We start from the raw sequence: 25,445 nt of genomic DNA, 5'->3' as shown, positions 1-25,445 counted from the left end.
TAACAAAATAGTCCAACAATCACAAAGTTAAACTTTTTTATAAACATTTTGCATAGTTGCCCATTGTACTGGGTGACACCTGCAACCTTTCCTGGCTTTCCATTCACCACAATGCTTCATTATGGAATGTGTGTTTTTTTCTTGTTTTTTTTACATTGTATGTTGGGTCTAAAAATCCCAAGATTCAAAGTCTTACTGGATAAAAAACCTTTTTTGCCAAAGAAGTCAAGCATTTCAGAAGATCAATTGGATGCTGTGATATTACATTTTAAAGAGTGGATTAGTTTGTTGCCAAATGTGTTAATACTTTTTTAAAAAATCACATCACAGCACTATACAAGTATCTTAATTTTTCTAGAATAGTGCATGCATAACTCATTATCCAGAAGCAGTGCAGTAGTTTCTTAAACTTATCAGTTTTATTCAAAATCCTAGTTTTCATTTCTTTCCTCTCATGCATTTATTGCCAATAATCTTACACAGTTCCTTTATGCACACATTTTGCCTGGGACTCCCATTGAAATCTTAGTAAGTGAATGACAGTGACTCCATGGAGCTAGATAGTGCACAGTAGTCCTTTCGGACTATGCATTAGAATTGTGAGTATGTAGCAGGGAAAGCTGACTGAAGCCAAACTACCTGATACCTGCCTTTTTTCAGAGGAAACTGTCCTATTTCCTGTAGAGATGACCTGTGGCCTGTGGAGTAGACTGTGGTCAAGAGATTTAAACATGAGACAGGCGATCAGAGCAGGGGCAGGTGAAGATGTGCCTCCAGATGACAAACCCACTGGAAGAGTTCACAGGCAAAAGGATACTCTAACCACAGTAACTGAAATGGCAGTACTTTGGGAAGTCCTGATTCTTTGGCATCACATTCAGAGGTCTTTGGACTTTCACTTGCTATGTGCCTGGCACACTTGCATTACTTCAAACCGCCAAATGATTTTAGACCTCCTCCGTCCCTCTCCAATACTCAATCACTATTCCGATAGTGCTGCACAGTTCACTAGAAAGCTAATTTTGAAACCAACCACCAGTTACTCACCTTTAACCTCCTGACCACACTGGACTTCGATAAATCAGCAAAAGCTTGCAGAACAGCACCATCACTGGGAGAAATATGTCCTGCTCACATATGCAAGAATATCCTGATTAATAGCTCTGCAAATGATCTAGCCAGAACTATCAACAACTACTTGGATAAAGGTCGCTTCCTAAAACAAAGAGGCTTCCAAACAAGGTCTGCTTTTGACTTCCAGACAATAACAAACTGTTTATAGGCAAATAGTTTGAAAGCTAAGCATCAAGACAAATAACTACATTCATTGAAGAACATAACCTTCTCTTAGATTACCAAACTAGATTCTGGTATTGCTATGGTACGAAAGCACCATTGACTTCCAGATGGGTTAATTTAAACACAGGAATGGATTCATGTGGGCACACCTATTACTAGACCTCTCGCTTGTCTTTGATTCTGGCCATCTCGACAGGGTATTGGAATTGGACAAATCGTCTTAAAAATAACTTTGTATCTGTAGTTAGCTAGGCCTCTGCCATTGAGAATGACACCTCTGCCCATAATACTCCCTACAAATCAACCTTTCTGCCAGCTCGTTGACAACTGCCTGGTGCATTCCTACTAAATGTGGCTTATTGGGAACTGTTCAATGTGGCATGCTAACAATACCCATAGTTTTTTTTTGTGGCACAGGTGTGTGGCAGCGCATTTACATGCAGTAATGTTACCAACTCATTGGCACGCAACATAATTAAACCTATGATTTACCAGCTACCTACCCCAACTTTGCGTGTGGTAACCCACAATATCATCCTTATTTCATAAAATCCTAAAGGCTGGGGCCCAAGGATTTTCTCAGGATCCTGTACCTGGCAATTTCAAATGTCAGGAGAGCTGAATACAAATGCTGCCAAGGCTTGATTCTACTGTGTGCCACTTTCATCTACCACCAGGCAGTCCGTGCCCCCTTATCATGCTCTTACAGGTTCTTTTTAATTTTTGATTTCTCATTTTGTCATAATTTTTCCAACTTCCTCTTTCGCTTTTCAGCCTTTTGTGTTTTTCTCTCTTTTGTTCTGGAGCAAAGTCTGATGAGAAAAATTAGTGCAGGACCCCAAAAGTAGTGCAAGTGGGCTCCACCTGCAACCACTAGATCAAATTAGGCACTGCCACTAAGTCAGCTTCACCCCTGAATATTTTGCAACATACAATTGGGTAAACTAAGTTGTGCCTTCAGTCATTTATGAGACAGGAGCATATTTCTGGACTTTCAATTATAAATATTTTACAAGCACATTGTTCTGCACAGAAAGAATCAGGGAATTGGCAAAAAGGGTGTTGTCTTGAAATACCTTAGTGAAAACATGTTTTATGTGCTTTGAATTCAACGTTATAGAAGCTGTTTTTAATTGTCAATGCACTCAATCTGTTTTTCAAAGATTACTGTGAGTAGGCTAAGAACAGGGATATATGTTTTTCAAAGACCACTGTGAGTAGCCTAGGAGCAGTGTCAAATCTACAAAAACAAGCTTGTTACAATATCAAATGTTTCCAGTATGTTTAAATTGCGTAGTTTGTCACTTGTCATTCTCATATTGGCTATAAGGATAGCTCGTACTTCACTTCTATACATTCTTGTCCTGCACCATTGCTGGAAGTATTACCCCCCCCCACCCTCCCTCCCCCGAAATCTGGCACTAGTTGCGCCCCTGCCATCAAGTAGCATGTTTTCTAAGACGGAGATCTTTCACCTTCTAAATGAGGGCCCGGTTGGGTTCCATGTTGTGAATATTGATTATATTGTTATGCCACAGCGGTCCTCTACTATGGAGAAGGTGGTAAGTCCATAGCAATGTATGTGCCCTGTACAATTCATATCAGGATGTGAAAATCAGTGGATTGTCGGAGGAGGTAAGTGACATATGTAGAAGATAGGTGGAACTGCAAGTTAAGCATATTTCTTTCCATGTGTGCCCAAAACGGGGATTCCCTGTGTGTTTTAAGTAGGGAAATGGAATGGGACAACTGAAGAGCCAGCTATTAGCATTCCTAGTTAGGTAAGCGTAGGCCTCCAGGTGTCATTGCAGCAATTACTATAGGGCCTTGCAGCCGCAGTTTCTCATTCCTCCATCTGACTGCTAAGATATGCCTCTCTAATTCCTTAAGAAGGGATGGAAGGAGTTGTACAACAGCATCCCAAACACTTAGATAAACTAGGTAGTGATCAACATTTTAATGATCTGTACTTTCCTCCCAAAATGAGGGTTGCAGGCCTTCCCAACTTCGGAAATCAGCCAGTGTGTTGTCTAAAAGGAAATTGTGATGTTGTACTGCACTATATTCTTAAGCCCTCGGTTAATAAAAATCCCTAATATTTTATTTTTCATTTTTCAATGTAAAAGGTCATTGTCACACCATCGTATGGGTGGTAGCGGTGGTTAGAGGGAGAGTTTCCTATTTAGACCAATTAATGCGATAGCCCAAAAAGCTGGAGAATGAATACATTAGGTTCATTAATGCCTGTGAAGATGCCAGTAGTCAACAGAGGGTGATCATCATCTGCATAATAGGAGTTTTTTTTGTTCACCTTTGACTGTGGGAGTTCCAGAGATGTTGTCCTTATTACGGACCACAACACCAGAGAGTCCAATGCAATCATAAACAGCAAGGGAGAGAGAAGACATCCCTGTCATGTTCCTCTGTACATATAGAAATATGGTGAAAAGAATCCTCTGCAAGAAACTGAGGCTGATGGGTCACTGAACAAGTCCTTGACTAGGGTAATAAAGGTGGAGCCCAAGCCCATGGGTTCAATCGTGCAAAAGAAATAGCCCCACTCCACACAGTCATATGCTAATTCTGAATCTAGGGACAACAAGACCATCTTATCCATGTTGTTCCTCACCTAAATGAGGTGTATGAAGGTTCGAAGATGATTAGAAGTTATGTGGCCTGGCACAAATGTCTTTCGATTCAACTGTGAGAGACCAGTTATAAATTTCAAGATTAAGGAAATTCTAGTCATGTTAAATGATTATGGAATGTAGCCCTGTCTTAATGCTTCCCCAAAGGCCAAGGTTAGTAGTGGAACTTTCTGATGTATGAAGGTTTTCTAGAATTTCACTGGGAACCCATCCTCATTAGGAGATTTGCCTGTCACGATAACTGTCAATGGCCATCGCTAACCTCATTCTCAGTAATGGCAAGGTCTAGTAGGTCCCTTTCTGTCTGATTTAATTTAGGTAAATGTAAATCTTTCATGAATGCATCCTCTGTGCCAAGGTAATTATGTCCCTCAGGAGTGTATAAAGCTGAGTAATAAGATTGAAATTCAGCAAGGATGTCATGAGGGTTCATCAGTAGTTCAGAGCATGGGTTATGTATTGCGGGTGTGGTCCTGCCCACTTCCAACTGCTTAAGTTGGTGTGCAAATGGCCTGCTAGCCATTCCCCCTCCTTTTGTAGTTTCATTGTTGAGATGAAAAGTGGTTTCTTCGGCCGTGAGGTAAGTAACGTATTCATGTCATACTTTGCTTTGGTTTCGGCAAGAAAGGTAGACTGTATCGAGGCTCTGGCATAGTCCTCCATAAGTATATAGATATGACTCTGTAGTCATGTTTGGAATTGCAGAGCCTCACGCTTGGCCACAGCAAAGTCTATCATTAGTGCTCCCCACAAGCATGCTTTGCCCGCTCCCCACAGTGTCCAAGCAGATATGTTTGTAAGGGGCTGTGTCCTCGCTCCAGTTAACATACTTTCAACAGAATGAGGAACATAAACAGTTAAGGGGTGACCCATCACTATACCTACGCACCTTTTAATACTGGCACCTGTCTCTGCTACCGCTTTATGCCAACCAGGCACCCCTGCAGCCACTGACTCTTATGTGGATGAGAAGTAAGCAACTCATCTATGGGCACCTCCCTGGTTATGTATTGACACTGAAAGAGCTCTGCCCTCTCTTTCACTGCAGAAAATTAAACATGCTTTGTAGTAATTGGGCATTGCTAATGCCAGGGCATGGCATAGACTTTCTCTCAACTCTGGGAAAACAACCAAACAGTCATTGTCCCAGGGCACTGAATCAAACACATCCTTGTGTGTCAGCCTTTGTAAAGGCTTACCCACTTGGGAAAAGTTGGGTATCCACTGACGACATTAGCCCCAAAACATTCTGACATCTTTCTGTTTGCATGATCACCAAAAATATCTCGTGTGCTACCCTTCTCATACCTTTCTCAATATCATGACCAAGATATAGGACTTCTCTCAAACAGAATTGCAATGTATTTGGAACACCTTATGTACGTTCTCAGCTGAGTGGTTTAGCAATGCAATAAAGTCAGATTTGTATGCTTCACAAGTATTTGTCACAACCAGCAGGTTGTCAATTTACTGGACTAAAACAGTTACAAAGCATGACAAGAGTCTCCAAATTCATTTTAAGAATCTGATTAAAAATGGAATGACACTCTGTGTACCCTTGTGGGAATAGGCACAATGCCATAACATGGTTGTCCAGGGAGATGCACACAGTATCTGCATACTGGGCTTTCACTGACTACAGGGTCCAGGGACTAGGGGTATTTATTCACTTACCACTGACGTCTCACAACTTTGTTTTTGTAAAAATGTGAGGTATCCAAGAGATTTATCTAGACACACGGCCTTTGTCTCTCTAATCGTACTTTTTGTGCAACATTCCTGTTTTTTTTAACCTTGACAGTAACTGTAACCAGTCTCTATTATTATTAATGTACCAGTATAAAATTGGGAACGCTCCCAATAACAACCATCACGAACATCTTGGCAAGTTTACCCCATCCCATAAATTACAGAGACAGATGTCTGGTGACGCGTTTCAATAAAGTTTTTTTTAAATGCACCCGCGGGGCACGCAGTGATGTCACAAGCATCCCCCGCACGTGAATGGAACCGCAGCAACTTGAAGGTGCAGGCAGTAGAGAGCCTCACCATCTACGATGCAAGGATCTGGAGAGTCCCCGAGGTGGTGCACCAACCTTGATGTAGTAAGGAGGAAGGGGGGCGGCCATTGATATGTTCTCTTTTGACTCAATACTAACTTCCATATTATCAGGGAATGCGGGATCTGGTTCCTTGCCGGGGTATCGCTAGATTGTTTCACAATGGTTATGCCATCATATATAACCACCGGACTCCCCTTTGCTACACAATATGTTTTAGACTTTTCTGTCTTACATGACAATGTTGAAAATTGTATATCAGAAACAGGAATATTTTAACTCATTTCCTGTTGGTTCCATCTGCCACCATGTTAGGCAGTGGGCACTTTTTACCAAAAAACTTAGGGGACTCTGGACCTTTTCTGAGTCTCCATATTTATTCAACATGAGTTACCAACTACAGTTCTTTCTGTCCCAATTCTTAGTATACACCAGTGATTATGTATATTTATGACATCAAGGTTATATATACATATTCATGTTTGTTTCTCCTCTAGAATTTGACTACAGGTGGGCACCCCCACACTACGCCAATTCTAGAGAATTTTTTCATGAAACTCGGTGAGTCTCATTAGACTATTATGATATTACAATGGTATTTGGATGTTTTATGGATGATTGACCAGAACAAGCCATATGGATTGTGTGAAAGTGTTTACTCTGCACACTATGCGGTTGCTGTACTAGTTGGACCCTATAGCTCACACTGAGGTCTATAACTATCCTTAGGTGCGTGTTATTGAGGTGTGTGATACAATTATTTTGTGTGGAAGCATATTAGGGGTTGTGATTTCCTCACCTGAGTACTTTTGGATGATTGAGTCTGTGGTTCACATGATTGATTGTGCTTATTTATTTTCCTTTCTTTTGTACTTCACAGAACACGATTAGTGTGTTGATCAAGGTATCTCTGCTTGACTGGGAGCATTCTCCACAGAGACTGGAGATTGGATTGGAGGGGCCCTCCCCTTTTGGGTTCTGAAGGGTCCTGATGAATGCCGAGTGACCCTTTCTTTTGGCACACCTCCAACGGCAGAAAGATGTCAACACTTTGACAGTAGAGGAGGGGTTTAGGAATCTTAATTTTCTTCTCTCACCTCCACTTTTCACGTGTTTAATCTAGCCAAATGGCCCCAGAAGACATTTGGCAGTGGGTACACATCTGAGCTAGTTTTAATCCTCAGTGGCTGCACTTTTTCTTCGGTGATCCCGATTCTGTGCATTTTTTTGTATTGTCTTCCCCTCCCTGTTGCTCCATCCCAGGCATAGGCCTGCGCTGGGGTGTCAGTAGCACTCCCATGATGCATGGCACAATATTGTGAGTGAGGGCAGTTTTTCAACATTGGACACGTGCCTTTGTTTCTTATGTATACTCTATTTATACACTTCTTCTTTTCCCTACTACTTTTTGTGTAATTCATTGAGGTTGGCGAACCTACATCACTCTGGCTTGTGGCACATTCAAATTCTGAGATCTAGGTCTTGGTGTATTCTGTTGGTGCATGGATTTTCTCTTCTGGGTTGGCACAAGCCCTGAACTGTGAATTTCATAATACTCTTATTGTCTACTTATTATCTTAACATTGAAAAAACTGATGAGCATGAATGATTCTTAAGTACTTAGCTTATTCTGAAGAAAGACTTATTTTTGTGTGTTGACGATTCACATAAGCAGAGGCGCTCCAATGCTTCCCTTGTGACACTGCTCCTTACTCGAAAATTGTATTTCTTGAAACACAGCTCTCCTGCTTGGTGACAGAATCTTGTTTTAACCTCTGGTGGCTCCAGAAGAATTTCTCTGTGCATGAGCATTGAAGGAAACGCTCTCTTCAGCGAAAAGAAGTGTTCTTGGAAACGAGTGTGCAGAATCAGAACGGGGCTACCAGACGAAGGTTACGCTGCTGAAATGGACAGAAAAACTAGATGAACCAGTAATGAAAGGCCTACCCTGACTAACTACTTCAGAGGTCACGAAAAGTGATGTGCTCCAGCCACAAATTCAGGTGAAGTGCGCCAACATTCTAAGTCGAGCGCTCCTAGTAGAATTCTGAGGCTAGCACTAAAAAAGACTAGAACTTCACTTCACTTGACGCGTCGGCCATCTTCGAGTTTCTCAACCTCTAAGCTGAACTTCATGTAATGGTCTTTTTCTTTTGAACGCTTGCAGGTAATGGTTTTGGACTAGTTAGACAGAGTGAAAAGTCTTTGTCTTTTGCATTCCTTACACTATCTTAAAGGTCCAAATCCAGCCTGATGCACAGATTGATCTGCACTTGCACCACAATGAGAACTTGTGTTAATCGGACTTAAGTAACAAATTCTACCACCTTCGGCTCAATGTAACAATTTCTGATGCTTGTTGTTGAGCGGGGAGAGCGGCGCCTTGAATTCCCATTTCACCCAGAACCAGGTTTATACACAGAAAGCACTGGTCCAATACTAACAGAAACTGTAAGTGCATCTGGAACTTAATATCCAATGGAAGTCCCAGGAACGCAAATCCATGAATTTCCTCCTATCATATTTTGATTCACTGTTACTGCCCCCATCACACTCTGGTCCATATTCACAGGAGAAATCCTTATCACATTGGGGCTTGTACTTACAGGTACATGAGGCAATCTAGTATTCAAACACGTAAGCTTGCTCTCACCTCCCTCTGTTTAATCTCTTTATACTGTAGTGGTCACTCGAACATTAATACTTGTAAAAGACTGTCAATATTATCATTATTATCATCTCTCTCTCCTGATTATCTTGTTTAATCCTTCTTTCTCCTTTCAGTCCCTTTTTCAACTTTTCAATAATGGGTATAATTTTGCACCTTCTATCAAATCAGTTCTCCACCTTTTCGGCTCTGCATCCCACCTCGCATCTGCATAAGTATGTACTGCCTTTTTCACTCATCCCTTCTATCTTGCTTTTTCTCTGGCATGAGCTGCACTCTTCCAAGTGGTAAGTGCTTCAAATTGTGTGGGTCCAGTTTATGGTTTAATCTCATATAGAATTCTCCTCAAATTTTCAATAATATTCAAATTAAATGTGACATAATGTGGAAAAATCAGTGCACCTTCTTCCTCAGTGATCTTGTGCCATTGTACGATATAAATACATGTGTGTAACCCTACATTTATCACTATATAATGACCATCAGTGTCTTCAGGCAGGACTTCTTCACCCCATTTGAGAGGTATCTGAACATATCTAAACAAATCTGGCACAAAGTTAAAACATGTCATTTTTAATGGTTCATTTCAACACAAAAACTATATATTTTGCTGAAAGATCTTGTTCATAATCACCAACCAAATACAGCACAACATTTCATGATGTAGACAGCCAATAACAGTATAACTTTACACCAATCAACCTATCGCAGTGAGGCACACACTGTGACAACAGCCTCCCTCCTGGTAGCAGCTCACCCTTCTTTACATTCACTCTCTTCAGCAATACCCTTGCAACTAACTAAAGTAATGGCAACAAATAACAATTGTCTGCTTTACTAAAGAATCAACAGAAATCAATAATGCATAGGTAAAACAAACACACATTTGAATGAAATCTCATCCTGCGTGAAATCACCCTGATCAGTGCAGCTTTCCTCTGCGCAAAACGCCTACCACACTAATCATACCTCACTTTCACACAAACGATAATTGGGCTGTCTATGATGTCTCACAACAAACCCCACAAAATCTCAGCAGACAATTACAATATTGTGTCTACCACACTTTTTATTATCATCCCGGGAACTTTGGCCACGTCGGACCCGAAAACAACTACTCTAGAATAAGTGCTACACTCACACCGTCATATAAAATATTACATCATCATAACACGTAATCTGTGAGATACCACACAATTGCCAGAAACACTGCAAGCTAAATATGAGCCATTTACACACAACCTTATTTATACTCACTCCTCCACTGTTACAACTCACTCTTAAGTGACTGGAGCATCACCGATTCTCCAAGTCGGTACATGGGCAGTAGGTACTAAGATTGGGTCTCAACTAATCTAAATTAACAGTTTTCTATTCCGTCTACTTCAGGTACTAACCATCCTCTGTATGCTACCATCTGAGAAAGCTCTGTGTATTTCTTCCATTACAACTCTGGTCAATACACCTTGTTAGTAGCCTGAGAGGGAAAGGGGTTAATGACAATTTTAAATCTCTAAGTAAAGTGTGATCATTAAGACCACACAATAACATTTTAAGTCAATAAATAAAAGTTAAAAAAGTTTATTCTAAACTCAAAACCAGACTGATATATATCAATCTCAGGAACATGCTATAGAAATACAAAATCATCAAAGGAAGACCAAAGTGCTGTACAATATTGGTCCTCAACTGCAAAGATCATATATGGATTTCTGTTGCTGTGATGAGGGAAAATAAGGAAAGAAGTTTGCTGATTAGACAAATGGTTGTGATCCCGCTCCCCATTTATTGAGAAGATTCACAACTTCCACTAAATAAAATAATTAAAGATAGGGAAACCCCTAATTAATCAAGGAAGCAAAAAAGGTGTCAGCATCAGAACCTCTGTAGAAGTTATTTTGGTAAGGAATTAAGTATAGCCTGAAGTCACAGAATCAGAGATGTCAATTGAGGTCTGTACCTCTCCAGGTCTAACGGAAATCTGACGAACCCCAATGTGGGCTCACTAATTAAAATGCAAAAAGAACAATCGAGAAATATGGCCTTATACTCATCACAGTACTTTAGCAGTTCCCAGAAATGAACTTGGTGCCTTCAACACTACTCCCCTATTCCAGGCTGTGCCTCTGAAGTGTCATTGGGTTCCTCCCTTTGTCTTCTAGTACCAACTGGTAACACTCACTTTCTTTTTCATTAACATTATTTGATCTTGCCAGCTTCATCATCTCCTCACTATCTCATACAATGTGCTTTTTACCAACTAATGTATGCCTGCGCTCTGCACCTGCACAGGAGAAAAAAATGCAGGAAACCAACTTTCACCTCAATGTTAAATGTTTCAAATGTAAACTTAAGGCCCTCAATCATGCTAACTTAACATCTCTCTTTAAATGCATATTGATTCTTTAACCTACTTATAATGCACTAACTGAAATATTTAATTAAATAATCAATCTAACTTATTCTGTACTGTTATATGCGGCACAATAAACGGATACATGTCTTAGTAAATGTAAATGACAACTCATCACAATTTATAAAGAAATAATTGAACATATGCATGATTCATTCCCACTAATCCTTGGTGAATGCACTATAGTAAATGCATTTTAGCACACCACCTTACAATCTAAACATATAGAAGATTAATCCTGGGACCGGATTTGGGATAACACCTCTCATCAGCCAGGCTAGCTTGAATGCAGTGGCAAAGTTTGCAACGGGCCCACGTCTGGGCATACCCTGCCAACTTAGAGTGAACAAAGCAAACACAAGGAGGTGATGGACGGAGTGCTGAAACTTTTCAGACACTAACCCCCAGTCACAGATCTGGGTTGAATCCATCATAATGTTTTACCTCGCTTTGCCACAGGGTGAAGATTGATTTGCATTAGACTAGCCTGGCTGTTGAGGGCTGTTAGCCCGAAACCGGTCCCAGTATTCTTGTGTCCGGTCCAGGGAAGACATGGCTTGGCAGTTTGGGCCGGACTGTTCCCATGAGGCACCGGGACAAGACTGATTTGCATATGGATGCATCTAAATTGGGGTGGCGAAGTAAGCTAAGGAACGATGATGGATTCACCCCAGATCTGTGACGGGGTGTGAGTTTCAGCATTCTGTCCATCATCTCCTTGTGTTTGCTAGTGCTGTATAAAAACCTCGGCAACACTGAGCCTTATTTCGACCCTGGCTGATGGTTCCTTTGATCCTCAAGGAGAATAGAAGTCTAGACCTCCCCAACGACTGGACAGGAACATCGCCATATTTATGGATCTCTCCCTGCCTGTAGAGTATGCCAATTCTGGCAGCGCCCTTCATATAGTGGAAGGTTTGCCGAACAGGGACCATTTTTAAAAATCCTGCTCAGCAAACTTTTTTGTTGAGGGAAAAGAAAACTCCCAAACTGGAACTTTGTTTTTCTGAACAAAAATGGCCCTGATGCACATCAAATGTGTCCCTGAGTTGGAGAGTAATTTAGCTTGATTCCTGGGCAGGAAAAATGAGTGATAGTAGCCCCTCCCTCAATGGTACTTGATGACTGTTCTGTGATTGAGCGGTCCAAGGGCAGATGGATTTCTTTTTCTGGGATTACCAGCACTGGCTTGAACAAAGGCTATGCTGATTGAAACCCAGGTGTTCCTCAGTCTCTAAATAGAGCAGGAGGCCCATTACTGGGCTGGGTTCGAGGACAGCAGCATCATAACAGGCCCCACAGATCATGCAGTACAGAAGGGGACCCTCCTGCACCGTGCGAAGGCAGTGAGCCCCTGACCTCAGATTCCTGAGTGGCCCCAGAGCTTGGGGGCTCCATGTACTTTGAGGGTGTTCAAGTCGCGTTACACCACTGCTGAAGGACTGCTTGTTTATGACATTCATCTTACTCTTTCAAACCTTAAATGAACCCTGGTGTTTTTTGCATGTCCTGCCTTGCAGTGGTGAGTAGAAAAAGAAGCAGTGGCTACAGTGAGATAGTATTGAATCCTAACAATATGTCATATGATATCAAGAGATACGTTGTAGTGTGCAGTCATTCTTTGATATGATAAAAAAGGCCTTTTAGGGCAGACAGCTCTTCAGAAAGATTTGCATTGATAAGACCCTTTACGTGGAAGGTTCTGTTCCCAAAATATTTGTATCACACTCGCAGAGCAAGGATTTGTAGCGAGTCAGCGCTTTGTCTAGTCAGCTGATAAGTTGTCAGTATGCAAGTTGGAGAGATACACATTTTTAATTTGTGGTTAAGACACTGCTAATGCTGCCATGAACAGCAGGCAGTGTCCATGGTAGTTGCACAGGTATTCTATTTGCCAGTGCTTAATTTGTAAAAAAAAAAAAGAAAAAAAAGGAATGAGGGCCGGTGCCCAAAGCTGTGCTCAGAAGCCCTGACTGGTGAAGGTAAATTTCTACACGCTGAATGCCAAGGCTACTAGTCTTAAAATGCTCTCAGGCCTCTTTAATTCAGTACCAGACACTCATAGCCTTTTTATCTCGCTCGTGACGGTTCCTGCTTTCTCCTTTTGTGACGGTTTTACCATTGTTCTCTTATTCTGTCATTCTGCTTTGCTTTTGGTAAATGGCTGATGCAGAAAAATAAGTGCCACCCACAAAATTGAGTGCTGGTGGACCCTACCGTCGACCACCAGCTCATATTAAATGCAGTTCTTTGCTAAATATCATATCATAAGATTATGCAATTCCTTTATATACCATCCTTCATTTCACCGTAATAAATTTTTACCAGTGTAGATAAGCCTTTTTCCTAGTATTGCCCACTGTGAGGCTATGGGTATCTACATATAAACAAAGAGTACGAGCTTAGAGCTGCTCTAGAAAAACCAATATGAAGGGTTGAGTTTTAGCTTCCTTGAAAGGGAAACCAGTTGTTTTTTTAGAAGAGCCCTCACCCACCAGATTAGTTGGTGGCATTCATCATGATCGGGTTCCCACCAAAAAGGCCGGATGCCTCTTAGGTGTGCTTCGACGCCTGATACAGCGGAGCTGGTATTTTTGTTTGTATTATGTGAAAGGTGGATACTGTGAAAGTGAAAAAGTTAAAACTACCTACAGGGAACCTAATCCTTTATTATGTGGTCCCTGGGTTAGGGTTCAAAGGTTTTACATTCAAATGAACGTGAGTGAGACACAGGTCTCGCACGTCTCCTCAAATTATGTAAAAAGTGAATTTACGTGAGGTGGTCTACATGTTTCAGCCAAAAGTGTCAAATCAAATGTCTTTCTTCAGGACCAGTGGCTCAGAGTAAACCCTGTGCTCATGTAAATCATGCACACAGGCTAAGGTGTGCATAGGGTTGTAACAGAAGTAACTTATGGTTTTTACCGTCAACATTTCTGTTCCTGTAAAGAAAAAGGACCAGGGGACACAAGTAATTATAAATCAACAGTAGGCCCATTATGATGGGGACCCCACGTTCATGCATGTATTTGCAGGTGGTATAAGACTGACTACTGACCGTCCGTGGTTGGAGTGGGCGGTTTTTCAGACATGTAACACTTGAGACCGTAAAGACACTCGTAAATGGCACACCCTTGCAGTGGCTTTTTTTGGGAGAAGTTAAAACTGAGATGGTTAGGTATGCACTGTCAAATTGTAGATCTGTATTTTGTTCTATGAGCGTGAGGTAGATCAAGGCAAAGTCAAAGGTATAATTGTTTTAAGCCTATTTTAGCCACTGGATACGCATTGACAACATACCTAACTGGCAAGACACACACTTTGATCACGAGTAGGTCTCGTGACACAGATCCTGGAGGGAGGTGGCGCCTATTGTCACACTCTACAATTGGCAGAGTAAGTGGACAAAATGAAGGATTATTCACTATAACAGAAAAAAGAAGAAGAGTTTTAGTGCGCATCGGCTCGAGCATGTGGAAAGCTGGAGCTCTTTTACTCACTGCATCAATGTCGGCCACCTGTGTTAGAACCTATTCGTTCCTCTCTCGGGATCTCGGCAAGGCCGAGTGCCGGCTTCTCAGTGTCTTAAAAGGTAAATCAGGAAACCGGCTCCATCAATGTGCATTCACATTGCGTGGGTAACAGTGCATCTGATTGGTTTAGGCAGGCGAGCCCTTTAGCAGGAGTAATGTGTTAAGTGTTGCCTGACTGTAAAAGTTTATACTGCCTTACGTGAAGAAAGGTCTGAGCGAGCGCAACCTGTGATTTGTTCAGAAAGGCGAGCTCTCTAAAAAAGGGTTCCAGATCATAAATATGACCTGATAAGGTCTTGCGTTAAAGTTCAGAGAGAAATGAGGCAACAGAATTTAAGGAATATACACAGCATTCAACGAATTAACTGACACATGCATGAACGTAGGCTTTTGCGATTCCTTAACTGCGATCCTTAAGGAATCGCAAAAGCCTATGCATGTAGGAATCGCTATAAAAACAGCGATTACTACACATTCCCTAATTAGCGAGTCGCAATTAAGGAATGCCGTCCCATTCATTCATATGGGCCTCCAGGCCCATAGGTATAAATTGGAGATTGCATGAGCAATTTGCGAGTACCAGTAGGTACTCGCAAATTGCTCATGCAATTTCAAGGTTGTAACACCCTATTGCACCCCTGTAATTGATCTGTTCACATATTTAGCACACACACATGCCCTGAGGGCTTGTGTGTGCGCAACATGAAACTTTAAAAAAAGCAAAAAAGTGCATTTTTCGAAGTTTTGTGCAAATTACTATGAAGTTCAACTTCATGGTAATTTGCACCCCCAAATTAGTGAAATCACTGATTTTTTTTACTTTAATCCATTGCATTTAAGGAATCTCAATTTGGGATTCCTTAAATGCAATCGCAATTTAAGTAATCGCAAATTAGAGATTCCTTAAATTGCGATTTAAGCATTTGGGATGATGCATCCCAAATGCAAAAATACCAGTCGCAAAGGGGCAGTTTCTGTGAATCTGCCCATGTACGACCGTTTTTTGCTTTGATGCATGTGGGCCATGGACACATAATGCAAATATAGTCCTGGGGTGGTTCCTGGCTATTAGGTTGTCTTTGTTGATTTAATATCGATAAGGAAACAGTTACATTAACAAATGGGAGGTACATGGCTGACTAATCTAATAGATTTTTGTTTATAGTAGCAGGAATGAGGTCTTTTTTGCTACTAAGTGTTTTGCTGTATCTGTGAGCATAGTATCTAAATATTTCTCTATCAGTAATTAGTCCTTCAAGATAGTTCCTCTTATCTTCTAGATAATAGAGTATTCTAGGGAATATCGTCGTTCAGGCCCTGTCAATCTGTGGAAAGGCAATAAATCCACCTCTTTTCCTTTTCTAGGAGTGCTCTCTGGGGATCGTTTAGGTATCTGTCCAGTTGTTCTATGATCACCCATTTTAGGTCATCAACAGTATGATTAGTTCTTATGAAGTGGTCTGTCATTTTTGTTGTATTTCGTTTATATCTGATATTGGTTCGATGTTCACTAATTCTTGCTTTTATCTTTCTGCTCATCATTCCAATGTAATGTAGTCTGCAGGGGCACGTTATCATGTAGATAACAACAATGGAATTGCATTTGGTATGCTTTTCAGGAGCCATGTTTTATTGGGTTCCAGGTCCAAGTTTTTTGGCTTGTACGTGGAGTTGCATGCACTGCAATTGCCACAAGGCGAGTGTCCTGTCCTGTCTGGTAGGCCCCAAGCATTACATATTGTGTTCTCTCGTGGTGTTTTTTTGGGGCATGTAGAGTCCAGATGGTCTTTCAGGCTTCTTCTTCTTTTAAAAGAGAAGAGTGGTCTTTCCCAATTCAAGTTCCCTGTTTGGAGCATCCTCCAATGCCTGTTGATAATCTTTTTCATCTGGTTGGAGATTGTATTGTAAGTGGTAACGCATGTCAGAGGTGGATCTGTGATGCTCTTATGAGCAAGTGTGGCAGGGCGTTATGTTCATGAATTTGAAAAAAGATACATCCTGAACATCGACAACCCTGTCAAACAAAAGATTCTGGAAGTGCTATACTGATGACATTCGGCTCATATGGGAAGGTTCAAAGACTACTATCTTGGAGTTCCATAGCTGGCTGAACAACTGCTACAACAATTTGGAATTCACCTACACAGTTGAAGCAAACAACATAACCTTCCTGGATATATCCATTTTCTATGAGGACGCAAGTCTACAGACTCACTCACTATAAACCCACAGCGAAGAATATGTTGCTGAAGTTCAACAGTTTTCACCCCAGTGCTCTGAGGCAAAACTTACTCTATGACCAATTTCTAAGAAGAAGAATAAGAAGGAATGGTAGCAAATTAGATGACTTCAAAATACAAGCGAAGGATCTCTCAAAAAAATTGAGGACCAGAGACTACCCAGAAAGAATCGTTGCCAAGACTTTAAAAAGAGCCCAAAATCAAAATAGGGACACACTATTAGAGGACACTGATAAGAGCATCACAGATCCACCTCTGACATGTGTTACCAGTTACAATATAATCTCCAACCAGGTGAAAAAGATTATCAACAGGCATTAGAGAATCCTCCAAACAGGGAACCTGAATTGGGAAAGAACACTCTTCTCTTTTAAAAGAAGAGGAAGAAGCCTGAAAGACCATCTGCTCTCTGCATGCCCCAAAAAACCACCAAGAAAGAACACAATATGTAATGCTTGGGGCTTACCAGATGGTACAGGTTACTACCCTTGTGGCAATTGCAGTTCATGCAACTCCACGTGCAGGACAAAAACACTGGAGCTAGAACCCAATAAAAAATGGCTCCTGATAAAACATACCAATTGCAATTCCACCACATTATCTACATGATAACATGCCCCTGCGGACTACTTTACATTGAAATGACGAGCAGAAAGATAAAAGCTAGAACTAGTGAAAATCAAATTGATATCATATGTAAACGAAATACAGCAAAAATGACAGACCACTTCATAAGAACAATCATATGTTTGATGACCTAAAATTGGTGATCATAGAACAACTGGGCACACACCTAGACGACCCCAGGGAGCACTCCTAGAAAAGGAACAGAGGTGGATTTATCGCCTTTCCACACATCGACAGTGTATGAACGATAATATTCCCAGGAATACTCTATTAACCAGAAGGCAAGAGGAACTAGCTTGAAGGTCTAATAATTGAAAGAGAATTATTTAGATACTATGCTAATAGTTACAGAAAAACACTTGATTAGTCAACCATTTACCTCCAACTTGTTAATGCAACCCCTCCCTTGTCAATATTAAAACAACATAGACCAACTAATAGCCAGAAACCACCGCTGGACTATATTTGTTATATTTACATTATGTGCCTATATTGTTTTAATGCTGTGTATATTCCTTAAATAATGTTGCCCCATTTTTCCCTGAACTTTAACGCAAGACCTTACAGTCCATATTTACAGCTAGAACCCTTTTTTCAAGGGCTCTCCTTTGTGAACAAATCACAGGTCACGCTCTCTCAGACCCTTCGCCACGCAAGGCAGTTTCAACTTTTACAGTCAGGCAACAGTTAACTCCTGCCAAAGGGCTCGCCTGCCTAAACCAATCAGAGGCACCATTACCCACTAAACTTGCACACACGTTGACCGAGACTGATTTACCTTTTAATACTCATGTATTTCAATGCAAACGCAGACTTATAAACTCTTGTGAACCTGGGTTTGCGCCAAAATGGTGTGCCTACTCTTAAGATGCATAAGGAGAAGAAATATCTGTATTTCTCTATGTCACTTCTTCTTTCGATGTGTGGAAAGACAAATAAGCCTTTATGGTTTGTTTTGTGCAGGAAGGGGCCCTTTTTTGCACAAAAACAATCCTGCCAGTTGCGCAAGCACAGTTGCACTATGGTGCAATGGTGCCTGGGTACCTGCATTGACACTAGGCAGCACACAGTGTGGCAGTGCATGGAGTGAGCAGAAATGCTACATATCTTCGTAAAAATTGAGCATTTCAGTCTGTGCCTTTTAAACGAAGCAGCACAGCATACACCGTGGTGTGAAAAATGATCGTAAATGTGACCCTGAATGTTAAGAAATCACACATCTCCCCCTCCACCCACTTAATCTCAGTATTGCACAAAATATGGTGGTCTCCTTGTCAGGCCTGCACACAGTCTCTGTGGGCATCTACCCAAGAGAGTATACGTGCACATTCACAGAATGGTGGGTACATCAGTTACTCTGTAAGTCTGTATTGATGGGCTTACAAATCACTTCCTAGTCTTGCAGGGTGCCATCAACCATTTCACAAAGTAATGATGCTAGTTGCACAAATAAAACTTATGATTGCACCTTCACTCCATGAGCGTGCTGCTTACCACACCAGTCGTTGAGAGGGCCAAGAACACAAACCCTCCCTCTCCAAAGCCAGGCTATTTAGGAGCTGTGTAAATACAAACACTAAGGGCCTTATTTATGAAGGCCTTGCGCCACCGCTGCGTCACTTTTAACATGGGAAAAAGTGACGCATCGGTGGTGCAAGGCCTTTATAAATAAGGCCCTAAATATATATTCCCAGCTGCATCAACAGCTATTAGGTGTATGTCCTTTAATAACCAAACATTGTGATGTATCCAGTACGTGTAATATCCATGTCCCCTACAAACACCCAGCAGAGGATGGATCTAACGCATCAGTCCTCCAAGAGTTGCAATCCATTTAACATGTCTTTGCGGAGCCTGCTTGCTCTGAGAATCTCTTCTGCAAATGAACAAGTGGCAAAGGAGTTGCCCTTTTCTATGGCTCTTACCCCAAATAAAGAAGGGGAATATTTTCTTTAAAATACATACATTGTGGAACAACAGCACACCACTGCATATTAGAGAAGAGGTCTTGTAGCTCCTTCTTCTAGACAGGGTCCCACTGGCCTATAGGGAATCTGGCAATGCTTGATAGTCTGGTAGGACAGATCATTCATTGTATGGCCTGTGTTTTTGACTGTTTCTGGGCCTGGTCGGTCGCTTTCTACTGTTGCTTTATCTGCGGCTTCCACAAACAGTGCCTGCAGCAGCCAAAAATGCATGCACCCTCCCATACCTTGAAAACGCCCCTGCTGCTTGTCTTTGCAAGTTTAATAAAACCCTGATTTGCACATGTGGCCCGTTTTAGCTATATGTATCGCTAATAGGGGGCACATTTAATTGTGTGCCTAGATGTATTTTCACAACCAAGGGCGCCCTTTGCAAAGCAAAACAGACTCTAAGGCATTTGTGCAAGGATGGCACTTGCCATCATACCACCCATAAACTTCATATGTGCGTGTTCCTGAAATCTATACATTATTTATATCTCGTAAGCTCGTTAAGGTATTACAAATGTAACGAGTCCGTTTGAAAATGATGTCTCTAGTGCAAATGGCTACGAAGAAAGAATACAATATGCCTCTGAATACCCTTCTCGTTTGCTTCTCACTTTTACGTGCATATTACTAAAACAACAATTTGAAACGAAAAAGTGGCGAATGCTTTTAAGGAGGGATTTCTAATTTCCTATCTTTTGTTGTTCTAAATTCCCTCTAGGTTAGCAATACAAATTATTGCTTTCTTGTTTACATAAAATATGGACATCTCCAAACCACACTCCACCACAAAGCAATAATATATCCAATGTCAGCGGCTGCATATAAATGATTGATTTGCATAAACTGTGATTATATCGAAGCAGTTAAACCCAAGTAAAGGCCATCAAAGTGTCTGGTTGTATTGTAAAAAAGCTTAACATGGTTTTTAATTTCCGAGGAACAAAAGACATTTGCTCTTCTTTCATGTATAATTGACTGTAGCTTCTATGGGGTCCTTAATCAGCTATGTCTCTTCAGCACCTGAGTTGTAAAGCATGAAATGTACAGATTTCACATTTAAAGTTAGGGAGGCACTCTTCTGAAAGATAAGGGCAGCCACTGAGAGCGGACGCTTTTAACCAAAAGATGCTACGGCCTTGTAGCTCCTGATAAAAATAAAGTGTAATATAGAAACAGGATAAGATGAAACAAGCTGCTTCATTCCAGGTATTGACTGCACTAGTCACATTCAATATATCTGCTACTTATCGTACCGTAGGCAGTAGTTTGTTAACATTATGAAAGCTGTACAAAATGTTCGGTTTGGTTACCACGGCGCACTGCATCAGGAGTGGAGCACAACAGAATGACTTTTTGTGTTTACGGTTTTTCTGCTGAGACTCATAATGGACATGAATTAGGAGGAAATTAGATTTCGTAGAAGTTAGGCAGGGCTGTTTAAAAAATATTCCTAGTATCAGAAGGATGTTCGGTGCACTGTAGGTACATTTATCAATCAGTAATGATAGATGATTGCAACTGCTCAATGTGATAAATAGCACAGTTATGTTAAAGTGCTTTCAATTTTACAGGATAAGTAGTCGTAGCATCATCTGTTGTGCATTATAGTGAACATTTTGTCCTGCAAAATATAGAGAAAAGCAATACCAACCACTTATGGAGCCACCCATGTGGCCATGTAGCTAAGGTGAAATTAGAAAAGGGATGTGGAATTGCTCGATCTAATGCTCCACCCTTTGGCCTGCAGCATGTACATCTTCTGGTAATAAATACAGCGATCTAAAGATTAATAAGGCAATTGTAATACGAATTTCAGAAGGAAATCTTTCCTCACAGTGTCGGAAAAACGATAGTGCACATTTTCACCCCATTTTGACGTCAGTTAGAATAATCTTTCACCGTGTAATGTTTAATGATCTAATGAATGTCACCACCACTCAGATTCCACGAATAGGAATATTGAGATGATGAATAATATGAATCCATTAATTAATTTTTTGTAGAAAATGTAAAAAAATGTGCATGATGTACCCTCAGATGTTTGCCGTAGCTGTTTTTGCTGGTTGTTTAAATTCTGCACATTCTTTCGCTGCTAAACAGAAGTGAAGTGCTCTGCTCAAACTTTTAACATGGTTGAATTAGCATACTACTCATTGACATATCTTACTTGCATATACGTCTCTAGTATATCGTACAAAGTGTACTTAGTGCCTGGAAGTGAAATAACAATAGTGGACAACAGCACCTTTTGTGCCATCCATGAAAGTGATAATCATGTAATCAAGGGTGCCATTTCCTTGAACTGTCAATACATCATTGGTATTGATTTGGAAAACAAATTAGAGGAATCAGAAAGAAGAATCTTCCCTTATAGGATGCACAGGCCTTCACCTAGCAAAGTGGCATGCTTCATCATCGGCCGTGTTCCTCGCTGGGTGGGCGCTGCAATGCCTAGCAGGTCCCTCAGAGGGGGCTCTTTGCCGGAGATCTTTTCTACTCAAAATTGTTGGTGGTACCCTCCACCCAGTTATGCAGACAGGGAGAGAGAGAATTAAAAATGTCTATGGGTTGCCAAATATTCACTATTTATTGACACTGAAGCAGTTAGGATACAAATGAGCATTAGGTTCTCAAACAGAAGGTCAAAATGATTCTTCCCTTGGTCAGCTCTCAATGAGCCAATGATAATTCATCAGGACCATGTGCTGATACCCTAATCTACCTTGAAGGTAGAAGATGCTACTGAAGTATGTGTACTGAGTGGTCTATGATTCATATATTAGGTGAGAAATTAGCGAGGACAAAATAAGGTGAAAGTCTCACATTAGAGATCTTTAGTCTGTCAGACCTGTGGGGAATATATAATAATTGTGCCTAAATAAAGACATAGATATATTTATGTAGAAAGCAGATTTGTGAGAGTCCAGTGGCCCAATCAGGCATCTAGCATGTTCATTGCAATCTCCAAACATGATGTGGTAACACACGTTTGCCAATAGTAATGTTTTTATCCACTAAAAGGTGTGAATGAAACGCTTAGAATGCCATGAAACTACTTCTCGAGCTTAAAACTGAGTAAAGAGGTATATATGTTCATGTATGGAAAACAGGATTGCACTTACTTGTATTCCTGAGAAAGCTCAGTGCAAATGTTCTTGCTCCCTGGCTTCCTGAAAATGACAAGTAGTACTCAGGTGATGGTATTTAACAGGAGAAATGGCAGGTTTTAACAATATCAGCAGACACAGTATGGCGTGGCGACGCCACATGAAGCTGCATCATATCATGTGCCAACCATGTTGCGTGTGTGTAGCAGACTGGATAGTGCACTATGTACTCCAAATAAGTGTGTACAGTTGCATTAATTGGCCCACTACATATACTGTACTTCACAGCCATCTACCCTGCTTAGCCAACGAGGATATCACTGTTTAGTCCCTTTGTGTTTTTTTTCTTTTTTTCCATACATTGTTCACCCAGTATTGCACCTGTGCACTCCAACTATGTGTGGCCGAGTTCACTGTCAGGCCCATTACACACACACAACATGGCAGCCACATGATGCGACATGTCTTCATGCTGCATTGGCACGCCACACTGTATCTGCAGACATGATCTGGAATACATTTTCAAGTCCCAGATTTTGAGTTTGAGCAAGAGGAGTAAACTTTGACACCAGGAGCACGAACGGAGCAACGAATCATCCTACCTGGCCAAGACTGTGATTTTTATTGGGCGGACCTGTGACCTCCTGTGCCTGTGCCTCATCGTCCCCCTTCCGCCGCCGCACCGGATACTCCCGCGGCCGCCGAGTGGAGGGGGGCACAGCCGGACTCCATTTCCCAGCGTCCATAGTGGCGGTAACAGACGGAGGAACTGCGCGCCAGCTGGCACTTAAAAGACGTGTCACCCCGGTGGAGCGGGTGACACGAACGGAGCAACGAATCATCCTACCTGGCCAAGACTGTGATTTTTAATGGGCGGACCTGTGACCTCCTGTGCCTGTGCCCCATCGTCCCCCTCCCGCCGCCGCACCGGATACTCCCGCGGCCGCCGAGTGGAGGGGGGCATAGCCGGACTCCATTTCCCAGCGTCCATAGTGGCGGAAACAGACGGGGGAACGGCGCGCCAGCCGGCGCTTAAAAGACGCGTCACCCCGGTGGAGCGGGTGACACGAACGGAGCAACGAATCATCCTACCTGGCCAAGACTGTGATTTTTATTGGGCGGACCTGTGACCTCCTGTGCCTGTGCCCCATCGTCCCCCTCCCGCCGCCGCACCGGATACTCCCGCGGCCGCCGAGTGGAGGGGGGCACAGCCGGACTCCATTTCCCAGCGTCCATAGTGGCGGAAACAGACGGGGGAACTGCGCGCCAGCCGGCGCTTAAAAGACGCGTCACCCCCGCGTCGCGGGAGCGCGCGGGAGCACCCGGGGCTAAGCCCGGGCAAAGGGCAGGCCCTCTGTGGCCCTCAGGGGACAGAGGGAGATGGGACGGGCCACCCCCCCTTCATCGCCATTAACCTGGGATATAGCACAAGGTGACAGTGTTATATTTTGGTCCAATCATTGCTTGTGTGTCCTGTTATAACTGCTAAGTTAAGCTCTTTTTAAGTGTTCAGTACTTTATCCGTCCTTTTGGATACTTCCTACATGATGACTAAAGTCAGAAAGACCCCAGTGGCTACAAGATCGTCGACTAGAAATAAGACTGTTCCATCTACACCTCTACCGTCTCTTACAGCCATTGACTTAATGCTCCAAAAGACTATAGGTATAGTAGCAGATGCTATACAAAATACGGAGAGGCGTTTTTCAATGACACCAAATATGTGTTTTCCCAATCTTTCATTGCATACTACTGTCAATAACAATACTGTGGATTCTTCTATTAATTTGGAGGAGTCACTTTTATTGCAATCCTTTACCGGGTTGCTTAGTGGACAAAGTAGTAGGAAAAATGCATTATTAGCCTCACCTATACCACTAAATAGAATAGAAGGTAGCCCTTTGTTAATTTTTAATTCTGGGGAAAATTTGTGCTTATCTCACTCGGGATTTATGTCATTAAACTCCCCAAGGTCAGGGGATGAACTCGTTGGAAGTTCACCTCTTGCAAATATAATAGCAGCAGATAAACCACCTTCCCCCAAAAAGACGAAACGACGATATAGGAAAAAAACTAAATCGATAGTGAGGAAAACATATCGACCTTTAGGTAATCACAAGCCCTCAGCAAAGGATGTTTGGGCAAACTTTAGATTGGCCAAACAAACTAATAAAATACCTAATCTGACTGCAATGTCATCTAACCAGGGCGTATTATTATCATTGCCTAATGAAATACAGCCAGAGTACAATAAAACTTTCATAGACCAGACAAGCCAGACTGAAAGGGCAAGTACACCAGACAAACTATATGTCACAGAACTGGAACACCTCATTAGATCTCTTTTGCAGCCTATAAGCGAAAGAATCACTAGTATAGAGCAAACCTTAGTGAAGATTGAAAAGTCTCAAAAAGATGACACTACGAGCATGTTAAAAATTCTTAGTGCACCCATACCGAAGGTCAGTCCTTTACCGGTCAACAACACGCATAAGCAAACTAACACTAAAAAGACACGAGATAAGAAAAACACCCATAGTGATAGCTCCAATTCGTTACTTACTCCTTCCCTGGGTGCTATAGACCATAACATCCCAATCCCGCCTGTATGTGTAAATACCCAAACGGTAGTAGCTCCGACTTTGCCCATCATCTTAGATGGTTCCACAACTGGAAACGATGAGAGTGAATGGGCCGCGGAAGGTTTATCCCCTGATTCACTTGATGATCAGGTTGAGGCTCAAAGGCCAATATCAACACAAAATACAGCCATAAATACACGATTAGTGCAAACACCAAAGCTGACACAATCAAAAAAACTCATTCACATTAATCTCCCCCCTGAATCCCACTCATACACCACAGTAATGATTG

The sequence above is a fragment of the Lissotriton helveticus genome, chromosome 2_1 (assembly GCF_964261635.1).
Source record: "Lissotriton helveticus chromosome 2_1, aLisHel1.1, whole genome shotgun sequence".
In the NCBI taxonomy this organism is placed as follows: domain Eukaryota; kingdom Metazoa; phylum Chordata; class Amphibia; order Caudata; family Salamandridae; genus Lissotriton; species Lissotriton helveticus.
Note: the sequence above shows the minus strand (reverse complement) of the source record.